The sequence below is a fragment of the Bufo bufo genome, chromosome 10 (assembly GCF_905171765.1).
Source record: "Bufo bufo chromosome 10, aBufBuf1.1, whole genome shotgun sequence".
NCBI classification, from domain to species: Eukaryota; Metazoa; Chordata; class Amphibia; order Anura; family Bufonidae; genus Bufo; species Bufo bufo.
The window spans coordinates 134,104,223-134,126,737 of record NC_053398.1 but is presented as its reverse complement, the minus strand read 5'-3'; the positions used below and the strand labels follow the sequence as shown (position 1 = coordinate 134,126,737).

The 22,515-nt window shown below is 42.6% G+C and overlaps 1 protein-coding gene across 3 annotated transcripts in view; it reads left to right on the top strand.

The window, feature by feature from the left end:
* The window catches only part of ZNF536 (zinc finger protein 536), a 569,889-nt gene that overhangs the window by 250,609 nt on the left and 296,765 nt on the right, over positions 1-22,515 (top strand). The gene's annotated exons all lie outside the window — the stretch shown is intronic.

Here is a 22,515-nt window from a genome sequence, read left to right as displayed (position 1 = left end):
ACTAGCGGCAGCACGGATCCGGCAGGCTGTTCACCCGCCAAAACAGCCTGCCGGAGAAGGCTGCCGCTAGTGTGAAAGTAGCCTAAAAAAGGCAAATTCATTCTCCGTTTACAGAGGTAACACTGGTTTATTTTTATTTTATGCACTTGTTTATTTTATGCACTTATATAGCGCTACTATATACCGCAGCACTTTACAGACATTAGCATCCAACAGTCCCCAATTGAGCTCACAATCTAAGGTCCCTATCAGTATGTCATCAGTATGTCTTTGGAGCTTGGTTTGGACAGATACCTTTTTTGCTAATGTATACATATAGTAGCACCACTTGAACACATCTTACATAACTTTCACCTAGTCAGTATAAATGGACGGAAAGAAATGGATCTCCAAAAATGGAGATCTAGTCCGTAGGACTGTGGGGAGCATACAATACATCTTCTAATAGGGTATTCACGTGATTAGGTGGGTCTAAACAAAAGGGGAACCAAGCTGTGGTTACATGGTATTCTTGGTGGATCAATGGGCCGTGTCTACCATGTATGGGTAGGATTTGTATAGGACTAAGGCTCTCCATACACATTAAATAGCTGTCAGCCTTAGTCCTGTGTCTGTCCCGACTCCACTATGCATGGATTGGCCAACCATGGATGCCTTCTGAAAGTGATTGGGCAGTTGAAATCCTGCAGCTCAATCCTTATCTCCCCCAAATCTGCTGTCGGGGAGAGTTGGGACACCCCCATACACATTAGATGATCGTCGGTTTTGGACAACATTTGTCTAATGTGTTTGGCCAGCTTAAGTCATAAATGCACCATGATCATGTAGGGGGCGCAACGAAAGCATGCATCAGCATCAACCCTCGTGGCCAAGATCAGTGTCCAGAGACCACATCTTGACACCATAAACCCTTGTTCTCCTATTTTTAACCCCATATATATTCCTGTAGAACACGTCTCAATGGTTCTCCTCCTGGACACTTGCCTTGTTGATCCATAATTGTATTTGCCTACTGGAAAAGCCTTCCTCCCAATCCTCAAGGCCATGCTAACCTCCAGACTGATATTGAGGTAAGGTACATGCCCTGGTAATAGCTTGCCATCTATGTCACTGTGAAAGGAAGAACAAAGAACCTTTTAAAGAGTCCTCCAGGCATTGTGAACACAAACAGATGGTTGGTAATTTACTGTGCAATATGTAGTCTCCGACCAGTGTGCGAGTCTGTGCAACGTTACAGAATCTATACTATGGATTGTGCGCGGTGACGCTCTCTGCTGCCTCTGGTATATCTGTAAAAGGGGGGAAGCTAGAATTTCTACTAATACTGTAATCATCCTGCAGACCCAACGAGGGAGGAAATCAAGATATAACACAATAACTTGTTACTATTAGCAACATTGATTTCTGCAATCAGCCATTTAGTCTGGAAAATAAGAGAGTATGAGGGGTCTCAAGGCAGTGCGTGACCGGAGATAAGAGGCCGCCCTGCCGGAGAAAACCCCAGTAACCAGTACGCTGCAAATCTGTCTATCTACAGTATCTACCTGTCTATCTAATTAATCCATCTAATCTATCTATCCTGTCTATCTATAGTATCTATCTCATATCTATCTATCGTATCTCATATCTATCTATCTCATATCTATCTCATATATATCTATCTATATACAGTATCTATCTAGCTATCTTTGTATTTAATCTATCTATCCATCCTATCTATCGAATCTACCTAATCTTTCTATCTATCTAATTTATGCAATTTATCTATCTATTTTATCTATCCAATCCATCTATCCATGTATCGTATCTATCTAAAGTATATCAATCTATCTACAGTGTCCATCTATCCATCATCCACATTATCCATGCATCTACAGTATATATCTACAGTATATCCATCTACAGTATCTATCTGCGATGGGGGCACTTATTTTAATGATTACAGGTGCGGGGGAACCAGGATTTGTTTCACTTTATATATACAAATTAAGTGAAATTTTCAAAATTGTAGAACATTTTCAATAAATGCATACATTAATAAAAGCTGTTATGTGTCCTGCCAGGCTATGCTGGGAGTTGTAGTTTGGAAAGCTCACAGTGCAGGCCAGTAATGAAGATCATAATACATCTTAAATGGTATGATACGGGTTATGTATCATCTGTAGTTGATGCCACATATTGTAGGACTATTTTCCATGGAGTTTTTTTATAGTCCTATATATAAACATGTATGTATTCCGGCATAGGAACATATGCTTCAGATGACCCACAGATCTGCACCATATGTACAGATATATTCTATACACATGTCCTTGTATTCATTTTAGTCTTTTATTGCATAATAATTACATTGCTATTTTCGTTAGTGAGGTAGAAAACCCACAGATACAGAACACTGCAAAGAAGGATCTGAAACAAGGCAAAAAAATTACGCTTCCGAGACTCAATTGTGGCTTCTACTGTATATCAGGTGTCATGATGATATTGTCTGCCTTATACATTATAGTACTTACATCTGGAGATTTCACTCCTTCCCATGTGACATATGACCCTGAAGAAATCAGAGATGGATAATCTCAAACAGATCTATAAAGGGCATCAGTGTTGGATCAGGTCAAGTCCTGGGTGCCAAGTGCAATACTGGAGTCCTGAATAATAGATGTTTGTCCACAATTCTAGAAGAGACTGAATATGGAGTGGCTGACACCATAGGACAGGTTCACACATTGCAGAGGGCTGGAGGACAAAGCCACTACCATACCGCACAAATTGTAAATAATACCGTAATAAAACTGCATGGGAAAACAAATTCTAAAAAATTTCTCAAAATTGGTGCAAGGAAAGTAGAGCACTTGCCCACAGTAACTAAACCCTGGGCAACAAGAAAAGTACAGTTCCCTACTTTCCATTTTTACAGTCTAGATAATACTGCATATAGTGCTATGCAAATGCCATACACCACCTATAAAATACTGCTATATAGTCCTTAAATATTATCTTTATCTTTCCCCTTGGTTCAAAATGTCCCAAGGTAAATGATACAAGACCAGCTCTCAAACATAATTGTGCGATACTCTGTCTGAAGTTGTTTATTATATCTGTCTGTACGCAGCTCCCAGTGGTTGTGATGTGCATTGCCGCCTGTAGAAGGCTTGGGCTGGAGCCTGGAAAACCCCTTTAACCACCTAACTGTTTTGCCCGAGTCCATCTCCGGCAGTCGGAAAAGTAGCTAACTGGAGGGGGAGGGCTGCTTTAGATGCTGCTATCTCCTGAATGGTAGCAGCTAGAAACATGCATCTGGTCTTGTTTGAAAGCTGACCGTCCAGGCTTTCATACAAGAATGACAGCTAAACTCAACAGAGGAGAAATCACTGTTAGAAATGGAGTTGGGAATAATCGCGGGTAAAACCTGTTTTTACTTTCACTTTCAGCTGCATTCACAGTGTGCCGATTTCTATCAGTGATATCTTCCCCTGTACTGAATGTATTGTTTGAAAGCTTGGAATGTCAACTTTCAAACAAGAACAGTTGCATGTTTCTAGCTGCTACCATTCAGGAGATCGCAGCATCTAAAGCAGCCCTCTGCCCTCCAGTTAGCTACTTTTCCCACTGCTGGAGCTGGACTGGGGCAAAACAGTTAGGGGGTTAAAGATCTTCCACCACCATGATCAGAAGAAAGGTTTGCAATGCACTCCCAGCACATCCATAATTTAATAATTTGATTCAATGAAGATAGTATTTATTATGAAACCTGAACGACTTGTCACTACAGATACACAGATTGCGTGTCTGACCAGTCTTCTAAAGTAGTAGGTGGGTGCATTATTGCAGTAAAAGTCTCACCAGTTGGGATCTGCCATTATTACTCTTAGAATAACGAAGTTCAGAAAGTTATAACAAATCTGAACCTTCTTCAAGTCTCACCAAAAGTTCCAAGCTCGTAATATTTACTGTGTTAATGCAGTACTGGGACCTTGTTAATTTCAGCGGACAGTCCCGTACTCCCCACTCTGTCTCTAAGTTCATTTTCCTAGTAAATATTGATGATTCTCCACATAGGCTCCTCGAGTATAAATTTGCTCTTAACGACTAATTTGGAAAACTGCATTTTTTTATGCTGGAACTGCGCCTTTTTAAGTGTGTAATCTACAGCATTAATTAAATGCTACAATAAAACATATCCAGCTAAATGAAATACCAGGAACTACTAAAACCCAAAACTAATTCTCAACTTCTGAAGGACGTCTCAAGAAACCGACCATCGATATCACTTCTTTTACTTTGTGTTTCTTTAGAAAGCCAGGTCACAAGGGCCTGAGAAACTGTGTTTTATAAGAAACCTAAGCAATGAAATTCCTTTCGGTAACTAGTGCTCTTAACATGATAGCAGCAGAATAAGTTAATCATAAACCCTTCGCCTTTCCCGGCTCTCCAAGTGATCTCCAGAGTAAGTCCCATTATGAGAGCAGGCAAAGGCTTTTGTTACCTGATGTAATTCTTTGTAAAGCAGCATTACAAGTCTAAGGGCCTCAACAAGGAAAGGGATGCTTATATATAAGTAACTGGTGCAGTATGGGAACCCTGACAATCATATTGAGTCTAGTCTATCTAACCAACACAATTCAGTTTTTTTTAGGTTTTATATACGCAGTTCTATAATGAGAGCAGAGCCAAAATTGTAGGGAGGGCACAAGGAGCATGCCCCAGAGTCTCCATTGCCCAACTTGCTTGCAAAAGCTGGTTCATCCAAAATGGCTGCGAAAACCACCACTTTGCAAGGGGCACTATGGCTCTCTGGAATGTTGCAGACATTTTTAGGTGCAAACTGGAACAATTTTCTCATGTAGAAGCATAACACTCTTAGTGGTTACTGTCATATTAAGTGGTACACAAGCATTTTGGTTACAGACTATAGAACAGGTATACAATTTGATGTTGTTTTACATGTGGTGGGAAAATATACTTCAATAGTAGAACAGGGACTAGTTCCAGAACAGTCTTCTTTGAGGCCTCAGGTCATTCTCAAGATAGCTGATTGCTCTTGCCTGAACAATCCAAACTGCTATGGGTCCGAAGGAGGCAACTATGTAACACAGCATGCCCCCACCTATGCATTCATGGGGTTGTACTAGCCTCTTGTTTGTGATGGGTAGACATCTATGTGACTGCTAAACAACTATCAGTTTCCAGAATCACCCTCAACAGCCTCAGCTTCATTCATGCACAGCAGCAACACTTGCAGTTGAACAGACCGTGGCCTCTTTTGGCACAGTTCATGTCCACAGTTCACACAGTCCATAAATATGGTAACCACCTCTTACAGTGTACCACATTAACTTTGAAACACAATTCAGCATGACAGTGACTTTCAGTTTACACCACTTGACTCTTGCACCCTTTTTACAAAGTATGGGTCTATTACCGGTGTACACGATCCCTGGCTTTCTCTAATCACAGCATGTTTCTTTCTGCTGAGCCTCTACTTGGCCATTGCTTCAAGCTCTGGGGTCTTGACTCTAGAGGTGCCCAACACATAGTTATATGGACTCACCTCAACCCTGCCTAGCGAGGCTGTGGTGCAACATTTCTAGCAGAACAACATCCATTGTGAATTCAGTGCAGTACACCAGGTAATGGCCCCTTCTGACTGACAGCTCCTTCTTCTGCATGATGGCATTCAAGAACACCTTTCCAGGTTTAATTATCAATGGTGACATCACTGAGACATGCTATACCAGCTCCTATTATAATGCACCAGGGCATGCCAAAACTCTGTGGGTACAAGGTATGGACAATACCATACCATAACTCTGTAAGGGGACAAGGGGTCTCCACCAGCCTTAATTTCTCCTTGAAAGAGTTATCCTCTAACTATGTGCCAAGGAGAAAATCAATAGTCAAGAAACTAGGCCAACTAAGACCACGTGGACAATACAAGAATGGGGCACAGTGTGCCCACTAGAGAGCATCATACTGAGGGACCAGGGTCCAAACACCAACTATACAGGACAGCATGTCCACTTTTCATTGCCTTGTAAGCTCTGCTATGGCTACTGCATACATGGGTTGTATGACTAATGACCCCATTATTACAAATTTATTCTTGAGAAGAAGTTTATCTATGGGACTGCATCTTTGTAAAGTGGCAAAACTGCTTTGGACACCGCTGCTGTCTACTTCCTGGACCTGGCTCAACCTACCGGCAATGGCTGAGCAGTCATTTCCTGTGTGTGGAGCCGGACCAGGAAGTGGGGTATTTGAGCAGTGCAGGAACATCGTTGGCAGGGGATCAGTGAGGGGAATAATACTTATTATCTTTTATTATGAATCTAGGTCTAGATGATATGTGGAGTTCAAAAAACATAAAGGCTTTTGCAAATGTGTATAAATATTTATCCAACACCGATCTTGTCTAATCGTCTCAGTCAGGAAGAATGTTTTACCCCAATAGGATAAATTGGCCCGTGGCTTATATCTTTACCTTTCTCTGGATCAAGAAGGATAGGTCATCAGTATCCGATCGGAGGGGTCTAACACCATGCAATCCTGCCGATCACCTGTTTGGGAGTAGCTCGGGAGCTGGAACTACACAATGCTGCCCACCGTGTAGTGGACAGAGTTGGTGATGGCAGTGCTGTTCTCATTGAATTGAATGGTAGCAGAACTGCATTAACTATCCATGACACAATGGACAGAGCTTCTTCCAAACAGCTGATGTGCAGGGTGTCAGCCCCCACCAGTCTGGTATTGATGACCTTTCCAAGAGACCTAAATCCTGGAGAACTCCTTTAAATGATCTATAACTTGTGCATATAGGTTTTTGTGAGCTATGAAAATGCCCCATGTACACCAACAACTAATCCAACTGTGATTCTTATTATGTCATTGGTACCGTGATGATGTCATAGATTCCTGGTAAATTAATTGGCTGCAGTACACTTTCTCTGGATTCTGTCTACAAGATGGCCACCTCTTCTCTACGTGTCCCCCGCAGCAAATTGATTACAAACAAAAACAAACCATGAGAATCCTGGCCCCCAAGACAAAATTCCCAAAGAACCCATATAGTTTAGCCTCTATTTATGGCTATGAGCGACGAGTGAGTGACAAGTGAAGCACACAGATTAATGACGACGTCCGCTCAGCCCGACGATAGACATCTCCTCAACAGACTAAGAACGGCAAGAAGAAAAAAATGAAACCCGAGGATTAAGATCTTCATTTTTTGTCTTGTGCATTCCAATTGTTCTTAAAATATTTGGCAATGTCAATTAGTAACTGAGCAGAGTTAGCTGATGAACGCAATTTTCCAGTAGACTGATCTCCCTATTGTTGTAGAGCTAACAGCAGATTTCGAAGGTCATTATCATTCCCTGGTAGCTTGGCCCAGCTGCTCCTTGTTGCGAGAGCCAAAACTTTGCACCGGGGCCTGGGGATGGTATGCAGCTTTTTATGGGTCTGGGGGGCGAGGAGTGGGCGAGAGAGAGAGGGGGTCATGTGACTTGACACGACCAAAGTGTACAGTAAACTTGTTTTAACACATTCCAAACCACTGGGTTCATTTCATTGTAGGCGAATATGAGGCTGATGATTGTCTTCATCTTATTCAGTTTTTAGGTTGGGTTCATTTGAGGGGACGAGGGGCATTTCTGGTCACATTCACATTTTTTTGTAGGACACCAAAACCAGTATTTTTTACAGTGAAAGTAGATTGTACAATAAACAGACTTGCATCATGTTTAGTCGATAGATCTACGGTAATATTCCTTTGGTTTAGCAGCTAATGGTCCTCTGGTTGCTTTCTTCAAAAACATTTGTCTAGCGGTGTGGATTTTAAAGGGATTTTACCATGACTTGTAATGGCAAATTTTTGTAATATGCCATCACTTGATGGCGATCCAACCTCTGAGATACCTTCGGATCCTAAGAAAACATCCCCTATCCTAGGGGGCCTCCCGACAATCACAAGAACAGGGGCCCATGATCCCTCATTTAAATGGAACGGCAGTGCCGCTCCATTCAGTTTTAGAGGCGTACAAGCCCTCAGGTATCTTCAGCAGCCCTATAGAGCTGGATGCAGTGAAGGAATACATGTGTGACCGTCGCTCCATTCTGTCTGAGGAGCACGTGCTCCCGTTTTTGTGAGTAGCAGGGGCCCCAGCTGTCGGACCCTTGCCAGTTAGACACTTATCCCCTATCTAGGGGATAGGTTTTCTTAATGGGACAAAGCTGATATAGCACTGTGCCCGCTCTGATTTTTCCCTGCACAGAGGTGCCCCTGACACCCGGCTGCACTGCACTCATTCACTCAAATGGAGCAGTGATCCAGTTCCCTGCACAGCTGAGTGGCCTGGGGCTGCTGCATAAGGGAAGGACAATGAAGATGAAGAAGCACTGCACCAGCATTACTGTCTCTTTATTCTCATGGTTGATGGGGAGCAAGGAGGTTGGACCCCCACCATCATAAAGTGATGACATATCCTAGTGATTTCCCATGACCCCTTTAAGTACCCAAGTGTTCAAAGTACGAGCACCATCAGAGTGTCCAGTCAGTGGTGGAAGTGACTCAGACATGGTTCACATCAATGGGCGTCAACCTGTAGTTCTCTCATGTGATTTGATTCACAATTACTTCAGTAGCTCCTTAAAGGGGTTGTATCATCAGCGACAACTTCATTTAGGATGCTGCTAATTTTGCCGGGGGAGCCACAGCTAGTCAGGCATTTCCCATGTAAAACGTAGGATTACTTGACAACTGTTCAGATGAATGGCTGTCCTTGGAATGCGATGGTGCCCTAGTCATTCCTACTGAGTGGTTGTGCCTCTAAATAAATTAGTTGCATCTCTGGCAGTCTGTGTTCATGAAACTGAAGTCTACGCCAGGTTAATGAAGACCATCATGTGGACGATCACAACAATGCACATTCACAACTATGTATTCTTCCTTCTAAATTTAAACTTGAATATCATTTTGCTATCACCTAAATAGGCTTAAAGGGGTATTCCCATCAGGGTCATTGATGACCTATCAGTAGTATAGGCCACCAATGTCAGATAGCTGAGGGTTCCACCTTCGGGACCCACTCCTATCTCCAGAAGGAGCCCCCGAAATGAAGGAGAGCACACCATGCATGTTTGGCTTGCTGTCATTCACTGCTGTGGGCCTTTCAAAAAATAGCTGAGTGAGCGCACTTGGCCATTTTCGGCAGTCCCCTAGCAGTGAATGGAGGCTGGCCAACGTGGCTGCTCTCTCTTCACTTGGGCATCCCCGTTCTGGGGAAAGAAATGGGCTCCAGAGGTGGAACTCTCACCTATTTGACATTGATGGCATATCCTAGTGATAAGCTTTCAATGTCTCAGATGGGACCACCCCTTTGAAGTTCCACCTCCCCCCCCCCCCCCAACTCTGCGAGCAAAAGATCCAGTTTGTACCAGCAGTGAGGACTTTTTCTTTCTTGCTGGTCCTCCGTACAGTTCCATAGGCTTTAATCTCATTTTTAAATGCATGGAATATATTATTCAGTAAACATGTTATTGTTGTAAGCACATCATGGCTTGTTCTGTTAAAAACAAATGGAAAAAAAGTAAATTTTTTGACAGCGGCCTTATCACGCTGAGAAGTGTTTGGATTGGCAGGCTATGATTTCAGAGGATAATAAACAGAATTTTATAGTAAAAACAATATTTAACATGGCGGAGATTTCCTCGGTATCAGGTTCAGTCAAATGCAAAACAGCAAGTTTTTCTCCCCTCTAAGCTCAGCTGTTGTAACTGTGCTCCATACGAAGCCTTTCATTCTCTGATACAGAATATTGTCCACGCTGTTTCTTGTTTGCTCCAGATCTGCAGAACTTCCCCAGCAGCGGGCATTGCAGCTCAGTACCAGCCAGCAGCCATTTGTGTAGGGGCGTGCAACATGACCGTGATGGGTGCTGGACTGCCCAGCTTCATTAATGAACTGCCAAGTGCTGGGGATTTTTTGTATGCATAAAGCGGTTTATTTGCAGATCATAGTGGGGGGTAAAGATCATACAGGGAGAGGGGCACACTTGCACTATTGTATATATATATATTTTTTTTTTTTTTAATTCATAATTTTCATGGACATCTGTGTTATTGGTTACCTTTTGGACTGCAATTGCATCCCTGTTATTATTTTCAGCCCCTTGATATTCAGTTTACAGCCTGCTTCTAGATTCAGACTTTTCTCATGTGGTGTGTTCCTCCCAGTAAGAGATGCTGGATCTGTGCGTCTAGGATGCTGCTGCCTTTCCCCCCATCTCCAGCCAGTGGCCAGTGTGAACTGCTTTCCTTGGATGCTTTCTACCCCTCCACACACTCTGATCTCACATTAAATGGTTTCTGTCAGCAGAATGAACCCTATTAAACTAGCTGACATTAGCGATGTGCTAATGTCAGCTGAACCTAACTAGCCTATTCCTACTTTTATCTGTGCCCCCGTTACTCCAGAAATATAACTGTTATAATATGCTAATTAGCCTCTAGGTGCAGGGGGGGGGGGGGGGGGCGTTAGTTAGCTTTCTGGCGTAACGGGGGCATAGATAAAAGTAGGAATAGACTAGTTAGGTTCAGCTGACATTAGCACATTGCTAATGTCAGCTAGTTTAATAGGGTCAATTCTGGTGACAGAAACCCTTTAAGTATTTCTATGTGACCCTATGACATCTGTGCATTCCTCAGACCATTTATCTTGTCAAAAGGGCGTGTCGCTACATACTCTGAGTCTCTACGCACTGATTGGCCAGTGTCAGACTATACAGGGACACACCCTCAACTTGTAACACCCAGTTGTGAATTTATTCATACATTTCTAGGAGGAATAAACAGATGCATGACACAATGTAGAGGGATTGCAAGGGTTTGCTAGACAACTGATTATTACAGGGGTCGGCAACCCCCGGCACACGTGCCAGAGATGGCACACAGGCCTTATTTGACTGGCACGCAGTCACACTGCATCGCAATGTACTGCACCTTTCATTTTAAAAAACTCAGACTCGCTACACAGGGTCTGCTAGGCTCGCCGCGCATGCTTCCCGCAGTGCCAACCAGCTACGAGACTCCACTGCCTCACGTTGGCTGGCTTGCTGAGTACTGATGCGCTACACAGAACCCATCATCAAGGCCCGCCCCTCATGCTTCCCGCCGTGCCAGCCATCTTCAGACTCCACTACCTCGTGGGCTGGCTGGCTGCTGTACCGCTAGTGTTCCTCAACTGCTGTTCTGCTGGCGCTGCTGACAGCATAGAGATGGGATTAATGACACAGGTGACAGGGATGGGACTAATAGTGACACAAGTGACAGTTAAGGAGATGGGAGTAGTAGTGGCACAGGTAACAGCAGAGGGTAAGGAGTAGTAGTGGCATAGGGGACGGCAGGGGATGATGTGCTGGGCCAGTCAGATAGAAGGTTGATAGTGAGCTTGGGGAATGGGGGAAGCTTTGTGACTAAATTGGGGATGGGTTTAGGATAGTGAGCCTGCATGTGACTGCTGGGGGTTATGGGGGGACAATGTGGGGCAAGTTTCTGACAACTTTGGGTGGGTGGGAGAATGGTGAGCCTGCATGTGACTGCTGGGGAAAATGGGGGGACAATGTGGAGCAAACTTCTGACAACTTTGGGGGTGTTGGAAGATTGCGAGCCTACATATGATTGCTGGGGGGATGGGGAGCAAGCTTCTGACAACTTTTGGGGGTGGGAGGATGTTGAAGCTGTATGTGACTGCTGGGAGTAATGGGGGGTCAATGTGGCCAAGCTTCTGACAACTTTAGGGGGTGTGGAGGATAGTGAGCCTAGATGTGATTGCTGGGGGGGGGGGGGGGGATGGGGAGCAAGCTTCTGACAACTTTATGTGGTGTGGAGTATAGTGAGCCTATATGTGACTGCCAGAGGGACCTAAAAGTCTCCTCATATGAACTAAAGCTGGATCGTCTTTGCAAAGAAAGTCAGGAACAAGGGTCGCATTGAGTGGTAAGCTAAACTGATTATTAGTTTTTTTTTGTCACATACAGTTTGTGTTATATGACTTTCCTGTATTACCTGGAATGCTGAGTGCTTCAACTTTGATTTTTTTTTCTTAAATTGGCACTCCGTCTGAAAAAGGTTGCCGACCCGTGTTCTAGATCAACACAGCTACTATGTTAATATGGCCATAATAGTCACAATCCCTACCAAATGTACTCTAGCTAGGCTTAGATGGTAAACAGCCATTCATTTGGAGATCCAGCCATTGAGAAGACTAATCCAGTAAATTGGAGACTTTTTTGACTCCATAGGTTTAATCAGACCGTTAGTGACATTGCCTTCCCAGAAAAAAAAAAGTATACTTACTGTAACAAATGATCAATAGTTAATTATGAAGGCAACGTTAAATGACCAACAGCCTAATAAATCACTTACCCATTTTCCGACACATATCTGTGATCATTTGAGATCACGATAGCAAATTTGTGAGAAAAAAAAAGATCCTACAGTAGTTCAGCAAATCTCAAAATCATTTATTATGGTCACCCCTCATGGAAGGTTCTAAGCAGTTGACCATGTTCTTCAGTCAAAAACACTATCCTCATTTTATATTTTTTTCAGTTTTTATCCTCAATGAGAAGATTATGGAATTCCAAGTTTCATTGAGCGCAGGAAGCCACAGGTAATCAAAGGAACCCATTTGTGGTCTCATCTAGGTATGGTCTAGACAAAAAGTATACAATCAGTGTTCTAGGTAACTCAACTGTTGTACATGATAGGTAGACTCTGCTCACATCTTTCATTTACAGTGGAAGCCATGACATTCTGCAAAATCCTTCAACACTGCAGATTATCAACAGCTCGTGGTGGACCCCACTGAATTACAACGCGGTCTGTGGTGGTTCAATAGGGCTACAGAAGTTTTCCACATGCATTTTAAGCTGTATCACTGATCTACTGATCCTACTGTACATGTGGTATAGTCTGTGGTCAAGAACATTCTTTTGTTCACTTAAACTGTTGTAATTGGTCTGTGGTGGGCCCACTATGCCAGCAACCAGAGTTTACTATCGATGTATTTTTTTTTTTTTTTTCTCTCCATCAGACATCATTAACTGGATGGGACCATATATATTTCCTCCCATTTACAGAGAAACTCTGTAGGATTTAAAAACATATATTTGCATATAAAATGCGTCTGTCAGGGAATCTCGCTTAACAAATTGTAGCCCAGTTAAAAGTCCTCTGAACAAGAATGTTTTAGTGACTCAGTTGGTGCAGATCTTTTGTAACACAAACCCCCACCCGCTCGCCTATACCCGCTTATTTCAAACCACTTTATCATTTATTATACGTTGCGCTTTAGCAATTTCTGCAATATGCGAAACGTCATTTTCCAACAAGTGTATAATATAAGCCGGACTCGGAGCAATTAAGTGAGTAAAACACAGTTTCACGGCTAACATTTCCACAAACAACAATACACAAACATTTTAAGAATTCCTTAAATATGTTCCTTTTTCTTCTGTTTTCAGATCAGCCTACACAATGTCTTTGTGGGTTTAGGTTGCCGGCCGATTAGCATTAGTCACACTTGATAGCTGGAAAGCAAGTATTTTGCAGCCTCTAGATACCGGTACCAGGCACTGTGCATACAATTCTTGCTATTACCGGTTTGTGGGTGGGGTAATTGATCAGTCCTGGGCTAATGTTCCACAGTTGAGGGTATTTTGAAAGCAACGATGCTAGCCTAATACAATTCCACTTTTTCCTCTTATAAGACAAATTTGATGCGGTTTGAAATGGGTTGTAGGTTTAGCTCCACCTCAGAAAATGGACCGTTAAAGGTAACACTTAACTAGTAATTAACCAAGTTTCCCCTGGATTAGAACATCTGTCTGATGTCCTATTATAACTGTTAGCTGCAGTTCATTCAGTACTTGCTCCCTAAACTGCCAATCAAAGAACGTAAAAAAAAAATATAGACCCGCCCCTGCTTATTTCTTAGCCTGTATGAAATGTCACATGACCACACTCTGCTGGGAGGGGCATAAGTTGAAAGTAGATTTTTTTTCCTAAACCGAGACCCTTGCACATGGCTTCTAATCAGAGGAACGGCATCCAAAATAATTAGGATGGTCTAGAGCTGGGGTGCACAACCTGCGGCCCTTGATACCATTCTGTGCGGCCCCCAACCATCTGGTAACAGACATGTATGTCTTGTGGCTGCTCACATGTATCTTTCATGCATTCTCCCATTAGATGGTAGTCCTGGAGGTGTAACCAGACACTAATGGTATTATGCTGTATGTACAATATGCCATAAAAATAGTATTTCAGTTGGTAATACCTCTTTAAATTTTATTTTCGGCCCTTTTCATTGGTTCAGTCTGGCAATGTGACCCCCAACGGGAAAACGTTCTGCACTCCTGGTCTAGAGGTACTCTCCAGAAGTATAGTCTTGGCCTCCACAGGTTCTTTGACCTGGGATTGCCCTCTCATCACTTAATTTCGAGCCAACTATATGTGGATTTATGGAGATCTTTTGGTTGTATCTTTGCTCAGAAGATGTGCACTTGGCCATAGACAGGTACTGAGTGTATGTGCTTATATCGAGCTGTGCATTGAGCTACAGGGCATGCATATTATCTTCTTGTCAGGACATTGTTATTGCCATACATAGAATTTAATAGTAAATCAACTTCATTGGGAGTTAAAGGGAATCTGCTTTATTTACATATATACAGATAGACCTGCATGTATAATACCAAAATTAATGCATATATAATATTTATATACATACAATATATATTGCTACAGTTTATGCTCACCGAATACCTAGTTATAAATCCACCAGCTATGCGAGATACATGCTTGTCAGCACAATTCTAATGCTCTTGGTCCTTTTTCGATACGTGATCCCATTGTGGAGAAATTAGCCTTATTATTATTATTTTTTTATTATCCCATGGATGCAACAAGGGTGTTGCCATTGCACTTCAGGCTCCACTCCTTTTCATTTCAGGACACACCCCCACCACTTTGACTGACAAGGCCAGGCAGTTAAGACATACTCTTGCCTGGACCGAAGTCTTGTGGCAGCTCATTTGGCACATGCGCAGTCCATGGTTGGAGATAGGTGGGCAGAGATTCCATCATGGCAAGGAATGAAAAGGAGTGGAGACTTGGGTGCAATGGCAACACCCTCCTTGCACCTAGGTACTAATTTGCATAAATAAAAAATGGTATGGGTATGGAAATAGGACTAGTAGCATTAGAAGTGTGCTGACAAGTGCACAGCTAATAGATTTAACAATGTGTATGTGTATATATATATATATATATATATATATATATAGTACAGTATATGCATGTATTTCGGTATATATGTAGGTATATCTGTAATTTTTTGGCCTTTTATCTAAAAGGCCTTTAAAGTAACGCTCCTTAATCTCCCTTAACCCCCCTGAAAACACTCTCTCTCTAACCTTTATTACTTTCTTTTACATTGATGCTCTCTGCTCCATTCAGTCCTTTTTAGACATATTGCCAAGATTTTAATATTTCTAAATCACCATGATTTGTGGGATGGACGTGAACACGCTCATTTACTGTTCTGCATTTACCAGCAAAAAAAAAAGAAAATAATACTCTGTAAGGGTAACACAGCAGAAAGCATGTAGACTTACTTCCGAAAAATATTCCCTTGCCGCAACAAATAAGGAAATTATTTTTTATTAATAGTCTGTACTTCATTTTGGCTAGCCAACTGCTCCTTGTGAATCCACTGCCTGAGCAAATCCACAGGACTTCCCTTTCAATAGGCCCTTACTGTGAAGCCTCAATTGAGAGATGCATGTATTCGTCCAGAGGAAGGGGAAAAAAAAGCGTTTTGAATCACAACGAAGAATACATGCCCCCCTCCCAGTTCCTCCGCACCTTTTTTTTTTTCTGAACTAGCTAAGCTCCGTTTAAAAGGTGCTTAGTCTATTTTAACAATCTCTGAATTTACATGGCAGCTTCATTTTCCCATGTGTTTATTTTTTTAGCCATTTTAATATATTTGCTATATTATTTTATAGTTATTTTATTTTTCTGTTTTATTATTTTATTCTGTCATATTTATTTTGAGTTTTGTTCTATTTTTTATAGTTTTTAATCCTTTATTTTATTTATTTTTATTTTATCTCCTATCTTTTTATTTTTTTATTGCTGCTTTTTCAGTTTTTTTACTATAAATTTTTTTATACCTATTTTTTTGTATTTGATTTGAATTATTATTATTTATTCTATTTTTTATTCCTGTTTTTTTATCCGTTTTGTTTTTTACTAATATGTCTTTTTGTTATTACTTATTAATTTATGTATTTATTTATTTTATTCTTATGGTTTTTCAGTGACACGCTATATTAATTGCTCAGATCACTTCCTAGCTACTGTTTTTTTGCCTCCCAGATAAATGTTTCGACTGAAACAAAGAGCCACTTCAAAGCTCAGGCATCAAAATGCACAGTTGAGGTTTGGAATAATTTTTCTTTTTTTTTTACTTAAAGGTCTTTTTTAATTTTTATTATTATTTAGAAAAAAAAGAGATGGATGATTTATGATTTTAACATCTCATAAACATCCATTGGTAACAGAGTACGCAGTCAGAAGCTTAACATTATATTGTTTGCTTTTGACTACATATCTTTGAAAGCGCTGCAGCTGTGCCTTTACTCACAATAGCAGATTAATTAACACAATCGTGCTGACTTGGCTTGCACTCAATGAGTGGGTCTGTTGTGGGACAGATAGGTAAATCCTATAAATGTGAACGAGATAAAAAATAGACTATGGTAGTGTCGTGGCGTGCCAGTATTCCTCCTGACTAGTCAGCCCTGTCAGAGGCGATTGACTGCAGTCAGTGAACCTACATTTCACAGCCCAGGCCCGCCTCTTTCCAGTGACATCATTTTTTTTTTTGTCAGCAGAAAATTTGCAGAAAAAAATAATTTGCAAAAGGGCATGGTGATAATTACCAAGCACCCAGTAACATCAAGGCGTGTGTATGTGTATATTTACATGCATAATGTATATACAAAATATGTAATGTAAATAATATATAATAAGCGTAAAGGGAGTAGCAGAAAGGGTGTGCTTTTTCCCCAGAACGGCACCACCCTTGTCCACAAGTTGTCTCTGTTACTGCATCAGCGCAATTGAAAGGGTTGTCGTCCAGTTTAGAAAACCCATTTTCATATACCCTACTGGAGAATTGTGGGTAGAAAGAGATCAACTATTGGAAGTTGTCTGCAAAGAATGTGTCTGGCTCATGGAGGACCTGTCCTGTCCTGCATTACAAAGACAGCCCATTGATTTGAGTGAGCATGTTGTAATGCTTCATTTCCCCTGTGGTGGCGCTGTAGGGAAACTAAACACTTACTGGCAAGTTTCTCCACAGATTACAGCCGATCAGTAGGGGTCCCAAGCGGACCTTCATACAGTTACGGATTGTCCAAGGCCAAGCTGTATTACCAGACACAACCCATAGGCAGGAGTGTGGAGTTTCTGGAGGGGGGGACTTTTAAATTTGTCTTCTAAAGAAGGTCTGACCGGTGATTGTTGTGGCTTCTGTGGCAACAAATTTATCATTTAGAACCAAGAACTGTACAGATGAAACAGATGAGAAGACATTCTTTTATCACCAACAATCGAGCAAAAACAAAAAATATATTATTTGATTGTAGAAAATTGTTGTCTACGATCCCATTTAGTCATACAATATGGGCATATACAGAGGAGAGGAGACTGATTCGGATCACCCTACCCCAGCCCCCACTTTAGGACGCCTCAATGCATTCTTCCCTTTAGGGCTCGTTTACACGAACGTGTGATGCCCGTTGCCGTATTGCGGATCCGCAATACACGGGCACCGTTCCGTGGCCATTCCGCATCACGGATGCGGACCCATTCATTTCAATGGGTCCGCAAATCCGGAGATGTGGAACGGAAGAACGGAATGAAACACTACAGAAGCACTACGGAGTGCTTCCATGGGGTTCCGTTCCGTGCTTCCGCACCGCAAAAAGATAGAACTTGCTCTATATTTTTGCGGAACGGAAGGATCACGGACGCATTCAAGTGAATGGGTCTGCGATCCCCATGCGCCTGCCCCACGGACGGTGCCCATGCATTGCTGACCACAGCACGGGCTTCACACGTTCGTGTGAACGAGCCCTTACACTGAGTCCTCATCCACATATATAAACCAATGTACAGTACATGATTTGAGGAAGACTGTTGACTTACTAGTGGAACTGGGATCCTTATTTTTGTTTATGACCCTGCGGTAGTTCAGTTTTTCCACCACCATGTTTCATTTCCATATGGCAGATGTTCATTTTCTGGTCAAAACTCTAATGGAATTTTTTAAACTTTTGAAGCTGAAGACAAAGTGTGGGTCCCTCTGGAATTTGATCTCAGTTCTTTTATAAAGAGCTTTTCTGTTTTTCTTTGGAATAACTTGGAAATCATGAAAGAAATCCCAGTGCTTATCTAAATGTATAGATCAGCGCCCGTTACGTCACGCGTTTCTTGTCCGGTGAAGTCATCTCACAATGGCCTTTGTTTTAGGGATGAGTGAGATGCTGGTGGCACATTTTGGAATTAATGGCTCTTTTTTTTCCGTAGGAGAATTTTGTGACTGTTTTTCGGTAACTGATTTAAGAAAAGGTCATTTTCACAATGAGCAGTATTGTAATAGAAAATCATTTTACAACCAGCAATTGCAGGCTCCTTATCCTGTTGACTTAACTCTTTCAGCACACGGTGTGTGAGAATTTGTCATGTATTCATCTTACAAGGCTTGACTATCATTTTTACAGGTTCCCCTATTGTCCATATATATTCCATATGATCATCCCACTGAGTCAGTTTTAGACTATTCAGAAATATTTTACTCTTTGACACGCTTTGGAAATTGCTTTTCTTCTTGTAGACCCAAAAATATTCAGAACCTCCAAAATTTTGCATCAAAATAGGGAACCTGGAAGGTAGACCTTATTGTTTTATGTACGTAGGCCTCCTAACTCTCCCCAATGGAAGATTTGGGTGAGAATGTGATAGAGCAGTCAGATTTCAATATGTCTGATCCTCAGTTCTTAAGAAAACCCACGGCAGAAGTGTCTTGCAGCGACTTATTCCTTACTCCCCACTCAGACCACATGGGTCGAGAGGGCATGTGTAAGGGAAGTTCAGGAGACATAGCTGTAAAGTTTTTGGTCAACAGCATCTAGAATATATGACCGACTTTAGGTGGGATACCTACACATGCATTCAACAAAGCATTTTGATTCGTTAACAAAGACCAGAAGAAACATTTAAGGGATTACTTAGGCTAAAATCTCCAGCAGGTAAATCTGATAGTCTGTTCTGGCAGACAAATAGACTACTAGAACCACCATATCTGGCATAGCCTGAGGCCTCCTGCACACGACCGTTTTTTTTCTCCGTTTACGTGCCTTTTTTTGTGTTCCGTATACGGTACGTATACAGAACCATTCATTTCAATGGTTCCGCAAAAAAAACGGAATGTACTCCGTATGTATTCCGTTTTTCCGTTCCATTGAAAGATAGAACATGTCCTTTTATTGACATTCCGTGGCTCCATTCAAGTCATTGGGTCCGCAAAAAAAATGGAAACACATACGGAATGTACTCCGTATGTCTAAAGTATCCGTTCCGTTTTTGCGGAACCATCTATTGAAAATTTTATGCGCAGCCCAATTTTTTCTAAGTAATTACTGTATACTGTATATGTCATACGGAAAAACGGAACGGAAACGGAAACAAAAAAAAAACAGAACAACGGATCCATGAAAAACGGACCACAAAACACTGAAAAAGCCATACGGTCGTGTGCAGGAGGCCTGGCACCGCCGCATTTGGCTGGATCCCCATTAACTATAATGGGATCCGGCGAGTTTCCAGTAGAAATGCCAGCTCTCTGCCAGATGAATACCAAAGCATGCAGCAGTATTCATCTGGCCAAATGCTGGAAACTCACTGGATCCCATGTTATGAGGTGGTGTCTGGCTGTGCAAGATACAGTAACTCTGGTAGTGTCACGGCTATCATGGTCTGGTGGTAGTGGACCGTGACACTTTTGCCGTGCATGCTTGTTGCTGGTGGCAACGTGTTGTTAGCATTATTTTACACTTCCCCTTTAAGGCCTCATGCACACGACCGTTGTGTGCATCCGCAGCCGCTGTTCCGTTTTCCGTTTTTTTTTCGCGGACCCATTGACTTTCAATGGGTCCGTGGAAAAATCGGAAAATGCACCGTTTTGCAGCCGCATCCGTGTTTCCTGTCCGTCCAAAAATTAGGACCTGTCCTATTTTTTTGACGGACAACGGTTCACGGACCCATTCAAGTCAATGGGTCCGTGAAAAAACACGGATGCACACAAGATTGCCATCCGCGTCCGTCATCCTTGTCCGTAGGCTACTTTCACACAGACGGATCCGCTGATCCGTCTGCATAAAAGCTTTTTAGATCTGCTTTTTCACTTCACGTGATCCGACAGTATATTCTAAAACAGAGGCGTTCCCATTGTGATGGGGACGCTTCAGGTTAGAATATACTAAAATAACTGTGTACATGACTGCCCCCTGCTGCCTGGCAGGTGCTGCCAGGCAGCAGGGGGCAGACACCCCCCCTCCCTCCCCCCTGTATTTAACTCATTGGTGGCCAGTGCGGCCCCCCTCCCTCCCCTGTATTTAACTCATTGGTGGCCAGTGCGGCCGGCCCCCCCTCCCTCCCTCTCTTGTATTTAACACATTGGTGGCCAGTGCGGCCGGCCCCCCCTCCCTCCCCCCCCCTAATTAAAATGACCGACCCCCCCATCATTGGTGGCAGCGGAGAGTTCAGTTCGGAGTCCCAGTTTAATCGCTGGGGCTCCGATCGGTTACCATGGCAGCCAAGACGCTACTGCAGTCCTGGCTGCCATGGTTACTTGGCAATTTTAGAAGCATTATACTTAAGTGGCGGTTGTTCCAGTGAGTGTCATTTGCGCTGGGCTCTTACCTGCCGTTATGTGTTTATGCTTGCTCTCTGCTCCTTCATTGTTGCTAGGCCTGCGGGAGACGCCGATTCTTCCGTGTCTTGGAGGAACCTGTTGTCTCATTCTCCTTTCAATACCATTAGGGATCATGAGGGCGAATTAGGGTCCAAGGTTCAGGGTGTGAGCCATCCCACCATCAGGGTTGGCTCATACCGTCAGGAGGTCAGGGATTGTATTTAGGGATGCATAGGAGGTGACCTGCTCTCTTATCCTGGCTCCCAGGCCTAGTGGCATGGTCTATATAGACATTGTATGGTGTGGGGTTCCCCCCACTCCCCACCGTGACAGGTAGTCTGCTCCTTTGCCGGATTTATGTGCCACCTGCCCTAAAGAAAAAGAAAAACCGTACCCTAATGTTTTATTAATTCATGGATGGTAATCTAAATCCAGGAAGCAGTTAAAATAAGAGGAGGCCCAATATCACCAATATATATATTGAATGTGTTTGGTGCAGACCCTCCCCCGTTGCTCTAACCATGAGGCCATAAGTGCACCTTTTTGTACAATGAGCCCGTTCTCACCAGCTAGCAGGCTGGGAACTTGCACAACACTAGGCAAATCTCACAAAATCTCCCTATTGTTCTGAGCCATGCTGGGAATCCTGACAGCATTCCCAGCATTCTTTGCTATGTCAATAAGCAATGTGCGATCGGGACGATACACAGTTTTGATGGTTGGTATTGGGACGCTTCCACAGAGCCTTTACATATGGATGTTTTTATGCCCGATATTCCCATCTGTACTATTTTCCTGCAAAAAAAAATGGGGCTACGTCCTAACAAAGAAAAGCCATTCAGTTAGGAAACTCCGATGCCTACCTTAGGCTATTAATAGTGAGATCCCCACTTTAATATATTAGAAAAAACATGGCTGTTTTTTTTCTCCAAAAACAGCATTACACTTATCCGTGGACTGCATGTGATACTACAGCTCTGCCCCATCTACTTCAGTTCATTCAAGCTACAATACCAGACACAAGCCAAGGACAAGTGCAGCAATGATTTTCTAATTCTGGACAACCCCTTTAATGCTAGTAATTGCCAATCACTTGGATAGGGGCATCAGCTTCAGTACTCAAAAATGGCCACTATGTGGTGTATGGAGTGTTAGAGCTCCTGCTCCGTACTCGGGGAACCTGTGCCTGCCACTAACAGCTGCTCGGTGGTGGTGCTGATTGGTGGACCCCACTAATCTCATATTGATGAGTATGTTGGCCCTGGAAACCGCTTTAAGAAATAATGCCACAAATGCCTTCCAGGAGCTGCTCCATAAGGAAACACCAATGTGTAGTGTCATTTCATAAAATGATAAAATATTTTTTAGTCCTACATAGAGCATTCCTAGTACTATAGCAGAACAGCAGCTAGGACACGAGCTTTCTCCGTTATAGGTCACGACCAGTGCGGGTAATAAAATCCCTTTGCCCA